The following is a 7,127-nucleotide window of genomic DNA, read 5'->3' as shown; positions in this document are numbered from 1 at the left end:
CCCGGCGCCTGTTTGTGTCCCCGGGTGCAGGGCGCGGGGCTTCCTGGGGGCGGCCGTGGCCAGGCGGTCTTCGGGGAGGGAGGCGCGGTGTGGGCGTGTTCTGCCTGGCCTTTGGGGGCGACCGAGCCTCTGAGCTTTGGAAGCGTCTCTGTACCCCCAGCAGGGTTCAGCGCCCCCAACGCAATCCATTGCAACTGCGCCCGGACGGAGACCTTCCAGGAATTCGCCCCTTCCCTCGAGGAAGCGGACCCCGGCCCAGGATGGGGCCCCCGGGGAGGGGGTGAACAAACACCTAGGGGCCCTCGTAGGCGTAGGTCGAGACCACAGCTCTCACTCTGGGTCCCCTTCACGAAGTGGGGAAGGGGCGGGGACCGGAGGCGACAGCGACCACAGCGGCCGTCCCCGGAGACCCCTTTCTCATGGGTGCGGGTAAGCGTCGGCGCCTGGGAGTCACTAAACCCCGCCTACCCTGCCCTTCCCTGCGGGGCAGCCAGAGAGCTTTCCTGCCTCAAAGGTCTCTGGGTTTGGGAAGGAGAAATGGACCTCTCTCCCCAGGCCCAGGCAGGAAAAATGGATTCCCGTGGAGGGAAGGCTCAGGAAAGTTTGAGAGGAGACGTTGAAGCTGGCCTTGGAAATCAAGGCGATTTTGATGGAGCTGGGAAGGGGGAAGAGCTTGAATTGAGGCTGGGAGACACGAAAGAGCCAAGTTGCCAGAGGGTGACAAAGACTCCCTTTGACCACACTTGAGTCAGGTTCCTCCGAGACCTCTTTCTGACCAGGCCGCGACCTTGAGCTCTGTCCTTGGCCTTCTTAGTCCAGTTTTAGCAAGAATCCTGCCGTCAGGAATATCCCCATGCTTGGTATGTGGTCACCCTGGCCGGCCTACATTAAGAAACTCCATCTCAAAAAAAAATAAAAGGAGACAAGCTTCTCTCTGTGCTGCCCAGGCTGGAGTGCAGTGGTGCAGTCATAGCTCACTGCAGCCTCGAATTCCCCTGTTTAACTGATCCTCCCACCTCAGCCTCTCGAGCAGCTGGGACTACACTGTGTTGCCCAGGCAGGTCTCGAACTCCTGGGCTCAAGCTGTCCTACCACCTCGGCCTCCCAAAGTGCTGGGATTGCAGGCGTGAGCCACCGCGCCTGGCTTCCTTGCCATCTTTAACGAGAATCTGATTAATTTTTTTCTTTAACAAGATAGAGAAAAAGGATGGGGTGGAGAGTGGAAAAGGCGATGGGTGGGACACAGGACTCCTCCAGGGGGCCAGCTAGGGACGGGTACTGGCAAGGGTACTGGAGTTTCTTAAGCCATGGGAGCCTAGAAGGGAAGTGGTGACAGGTTCCAGGGTCAGCTCTGTGACTTAGAATGCCTGGCTCCTGGGGGGTCATGGAGAGCTGGACAAAGGGAAGATCATGGCAAGGACCCCTAGGGCCGAGGCACAAAATGGATAAAAGAAGGCTAAGGGAGTAAAAACTAAGGGGATGGGGGCGGCAACAATAAACTTGACACTTGAAGTCAACAGTAGGGATTACAGGCATCAACTTTAAATGTCCTGCTGTTCTTAGGAACTGAAAGACCAGTCGAGGCTGGATGGTTCAGGAGGGTTCCTGGAATAACCTCACTCCTTTGGCAAACACATGAGAGCCCAGGGTGTGGCGCGGGAAAATGGACACAAGCCATTGATTAGAAGCACGGGGTGAGGCTAGGTGCGGTGGCTCATGCCTGTAATCACAGCACTTTGGGAGGCCGAGGCGGGCGGATCACCTGAGATCGGGAGTTTGAGGCCAGCCTGAACAACATGGAGAAACTCCATCTCTACTAAAAGTACAAAATTAGGTGGGCACGGTGGTGCATGCCTGTAATCCCAGCTACTCGGGAGGCTGAAGCAGGAGAATCGCCTGGACCAGGGAGGCAGAGGTTGCAGTTAGCTGAGGTCGCGCCATTGCACTCCAGCCTGGGCAACAAGGGCAAAACTCCATCTCAAAAAAAAAAAAAAAGGAAGAAAGAAATGGGGAGTAAGAGCTGAGAGGAAAATGGGAAGAAGATGGCAATCTGTCCCATTTTGCTGCGTGACTGGGGACCCTGTGGCATTGGATCTTGAAGGATGAGTAGGAGTTCAGTGGGGGAGGGAGGCAACATGCCAGGCAAAGGGGAAAACGGGTGCAAAGTTTCAGAGGGTGAAAAGGCAAGAACACCGTAAATAAGGGCACAATAAAATGGAGCTGGGCAGGAGGATGAGACCTGAGTAACGGACCAGGGGAACTTGGGAGAGACCCTGAAGACAGTGTGTGTGTGGTCACCTCTGAACAGCAGCTGGATGAAGTTCTTTTTTTTTTTCTTAATAGTATTTTATTTCACTTTATTTTTTGAGATGGAGTCTCACTCTGTCGCCCAGGCTAGAGTCCAGTGCACCTCCCGGGTTCAAGTGATTCTCCTGCCTCAACCTCCCAAGTAGCTGGGACTATAGGCACGTGTCACCACACCCGGCTAATTTTGTGTGTGTGTGTGTGTGTGTGTGTGTGTGTGTGTGTGTGTGTGTGTATATATATATATTTGTTTTGTTTTGTTTTGTTTTTTGAAATGAAGTCTTGCTCTGTTGCCCAGGCTGGAGTGCAGTATAGCAGTCTCAGCTCACTGCAAGCTCCGCCTCCCGGGTTCAAGCCATTGTACCGCCTCAACCTCCCAAGTTGCTGAGACTACAGGCGCCCGCCACCACGCCTGGCTAATTTTTGGTATTTTTAGTAGCGACGCAGTTTCACCGTGTTAGCCAGGATGGTCACGATCTCCTTATCTCATGATCCTCCCGCCTCGGCCTCCCAAAGTGCTGGGATTACAGGCATGAGCCACCACGCCCAACCTAATTTTTGTATTTTTAGTAGAAACCCCATGGTTTCACCATGTTGGCCAGTCTGGTCTCAAATTCCTGACCTAAAGTGATCTGCCTGCCTCTACCTCCCAAATTGCTGGGATTACAGCCGTAAGCCACCACGCCTGGCCTGGATGAAGTTCTTTTGGTATCTTCATCTGTAAAGTGGGGATAAATGCCCCACCCAGAGCCACTGAAAAGATTTAAAGGGCCAGCAGAGAACTTGCCTGGAGGACAAAGTATATACAAGGGCATGGCCATCCTCAGGCTCACAGGAAGCCCCTTATTTAAGGCCCACCCCAGGGCCCTGCATCCTTCCCCTGATTACAGCCTCCCCCAAACCCTTCTTCCTTCTGGCCTTCTGAGTTGGAGCTAGGTAAGGCTTGTCCTCACTGGGACTTCCAAGGCGACCACAGATGTCCTCTGTCTCCAGCTCTCAGCTGAACCACTCACTTGCTGTGTGACCTTGCAGTCCACTTAGCCTATTGAGGCCTCAGATCCTCTATCCTACCTCATAAGGTAAACCTTGCTCCCTGAAAGGAGTTGAAAATACAGCCAGGTGCGGTGGTGCACACCTGTAGTACCAACTACTTGGGAGGCTGAGATGGGATGATCGCTTGAGCCCAGGAGTTCGAGGCTGTAGTGCACAATTATCACACCTATGAATAGGAATAGCCTCCACACTCCAGCCTGGGCAACACAGTGAGACCTCATGTCTAATAAATAAAAATTTTTAAGGCCAGGAATGGTGGCACACCTGTAGTCCCAGCTACTCAGGAGGCTGCAGCAGGAGGATTGCTTGAGCCCAGGAGTTTCAGGCCATCCTAGGCAATACTACGAGACCACATCTCAAATAAATAAATAAATAAATAAATAAACCTGCAACCCTCATTTGCCTTCTTTAGAGTTAAAAAAAAATACAAAAAAGAGGGGGCTATGGGGCCTTAAATGTGTATTGTTATGGGGGCAGTAGTGGAATGGGGAAAGGGTAAGAGTAGTGATGTCTCCCACTGGAATGGGGAAAACAGTCTTTAGCTTCACAAAGACCTGGCTTGGGGGTCCTACTTCAGCTCTTCTCAGCTTGGGCAAGTGACTTAAGTGCTGTCTCTGAGCTCCAAGTGGGAAGAGTAGTGCTTAAAGGACTGTGGTGGCCAGGTGCCGTGGCTCACAGCACTTTGGGAGGCCAAGGCAGGCAGATCATCTGAGATCAGGAGTTCAAGACCAGCCTGGTCAACATGGTAAAACCCTGTCTCTACTAAAACTACAAAAATTAGCCGGGCATGGTGGCAGGCACCTGTACTCCCAGCTACTCGGGAGGCTGAGGCAGGAGAATTGCTTGAACCCAGGAGGCTGAGCTTGCAGTGAGCTGAGATTGCGCCACTGCACTCCAGCCTGGGGGACAAGAGAGAGACTTTATCTCAAAAAAAAAAAAAAAAAAGGGATTGTGATGAGGACTAGAACAGAGTATGAAACTTGGTTCTTAGCAGGCCGTCAGAAAAGGTGCCTGTTAATGTCTTGTCCAAGGATTTTTCACTTGAGCCCCAGGTAAATCCTGCTACCCAACCCCAGGGCTACAGGAACCCCTGCAGCTGCCAGAAATTATGTACATAGTGGGCAGAGCTTTCAACAAACTCTCAAAGGGCTTGTGAACCACCCCAAAAGTTGAGTCACTGATTACTTCAACTTTCTCTTTTTCCAATAATGAAACGGGCCCGGAGAGAGAAGGGGATTTATTCAAAGTCACAGAGCAAGTAGGTGAGAGTTAGAACCAGGATCCTAGAGCCAAAGGTGTACACACACACGCACACAGAGCTCACCGTTCTTCTGGCGATCAGGAGAAGGAAGGAAGGGGTGGGTTCTAGGACTGGGAACCCTGCCTTGAGGGGAACAAGATCTTCCCGCTGCTCAGCTGGAACCAGGGTCCTCCCCACTCTTCTCTGAAATCCTGGGCCAATCATTCTACGTGTTTATCTTTGTTTTAAGGTCTTGGTCATCCCACAGGAGCTCAAGGACTAGGACAACCGTTCAGAGACGTCCCGCCTTGACTAAGGGAGTGGGCCTTTTTGCCTACCCCACCCCTGCCCAATCAAACAGTGTTTGGATATGGGCTGATTCCAGGAATGGACATGACATTGGGCTAAGCATTTATCTGATTCACTACTTGTCAGTTTCTTTCATTTCCAGGAAACCCATCAACTCTTCCCCACTTGACTGTTCTGAGCCAGAACTATCTAAATCGGATCTGATCAGGCTAGTTACCCTCTCCCTCTACGCCCCCAGCTTAAACCGCTTCCCACTGTACTTGGAATAAAGCCAAACTCCTTGACAAGGCCAAGGCCTCCTAGCTTCATCTCCCTCTCTATTCCCATTCCTCTCTGCCTGTCATGCTGGCCTCTTTTAGTCCCTGTGCTCCCTAGGGCCTTTAGACATGCAATTGCTTTTTCTGGAATGTTCTTCCCTCTCTTTGCTTGTTAGCCCATTCACCAGTTCTCAGCTCAGGGGTCCCTTCCCTGCTGTTTCAGTCATCTAGCTCTCTGTAACTCCAGGGGTGGTGATAATTACATTTGACTTTTCACACTGCTTGAGTGCTTGATTAATATTTGTCACCACCACTAGACTGTAAGCCCCTTGAGGGCAGGGGCTGGGTTATTTTCTGCTCAGCCCTGTATCCCATAGCATACAAGTAGTGCTATAATCCCAGCACTTTGAGAGGCTGAGGTGGGAGGATCACTTGAGCCCAGGAGCTCAAGACCAGCACTGGCAATATAGCAAGACCCATTTCTATTAAAATTTATTTATTTATTTATTTATTTAAGATGTATCATTCTGTCACCCAGGCTGGAGTGCAGTGGTGCAAACTCGGCTCACTGCAGCCTCTGCCTCCCGGGTTCAAGCAATTCTCCTGCCTCAGCCTCCCAAGTTGCATGGGACTACAGGTGTGTACCACCACACCTGGGTAATTTCTATATTTTTAATAGAGATGGGGTTTCATCATGTTAACTAGACTAGTCTGGAACTCCTGGCCTCAAGTGATCTGCCCACCTCTGCCTCCCAAAGTGCTGGGGGATTACAGGCATGAGCCACTGAGCCCAGCCAAAAAAAAAATTTTTTTTTTTTTTTTTTTGAGATGGAGTCTTGGTCTTGTCACCCAGTCTGGAGTGCAATGGCATGATTTCGGTTCACTGCAACCTTCACCTCTCAGGTTCAAGCGATTCTCCTGCCTCAGCCTCCCAAGTAGCTGAGATTACAGGCACCTGCCACCACACCCAGCTAATTTGTTGTATTTTTAGTAGAGATGGGTTTTCACCATATTGGCCAGGATGGTCTCAAACTCCTGACCTCAGGTGATCCTCCCGCCTCGGCCTCCCAAAGTGCTGGAATTACAGGCATGAGCCACCAAGCCCTGCCATTTTTTTTTTTTTTAATTAGCCAGGTGTGCACATGCCTGTAGTCCCCGCAACTCAGTAGGCTGAAGTGAGAGGATTGCTTGAGCCCAGGAGGTTGAGGCTGCAGTGAGCCATGGTTGCAATACTGCACTCCAAGCCTGGGTGACACAGCAAAGCCCTGTCTTTAAAAAAAAAAAAAAAAAACTAGATGATGCTAAGAATCTGGGTTCTCTCTGGATTCTAAATGAAGCCAAGCTGCCTCTAAGAGCCCTCTGCATGCAAGAGTGCTCAGGAAATATCGACTGAATGCAGGCTAGGTAAGTTCCTCTAGATGGTCCCAGACCTCTCAGGTGAGAGGGACAATGATTGACACGGAAGTTAAATTTGCTAGTGCAAGACACAGTGGCTGGGCGTGGTGGCTCATGCCTATAATCCCAGCACTTTGGGAGGCCAACACGGGCAGATCAATTGAGGTCAGGAGTTTGAGACCAGCCTGGCCAACATGGCGAAAACTGTCTCTACGAATAATACAAAAACTTGGCTGGGCACGGTGGCTCACTTGTAATCCCAGCACGTTGAAAGGCCAAGGAGGGCAGATCACCTGAGGTCAGGAGGCCTTGGCCTCCCAACGTCCTGGGATTATAGGCGTCAGCCACTGCACCTGGCCGTGATTGTGTATTATCTGTGATTTATTAACTGTGTGACTGTGGCAAGCTAGTAAACCTGTCCAAACCTTAGTCTTATCATTTATTAAATAGCAGTGATCATCAGACCTAGTTCATAAGATTGTTAAAAAGTTTAAATGAAAAACAAATTTTAATAAAATGTTTAAAAAGAAAAGGCTGGGTGCAGTGGTTCACACCTATAATCCCAACAA

This window comes from Colobus angolensis, unplaced genomic scaffold (assembly GCF_000951035.1).
Source record: "Colobus angolensis palliatus isolate OR3802 unplaced genomic scaffold, Cang.pa_1.0 Scaffold3, whole genome shotgun sequence".
Classification (NCBI taxonomy): Eukaryota; Metazoa; Chordata; class Mammalia; order Primates; family Cercopithecidae; genus Colobus; species Colobus angolensis.
Note: the sequence above shows the minus strand (reverse complement) of the source record.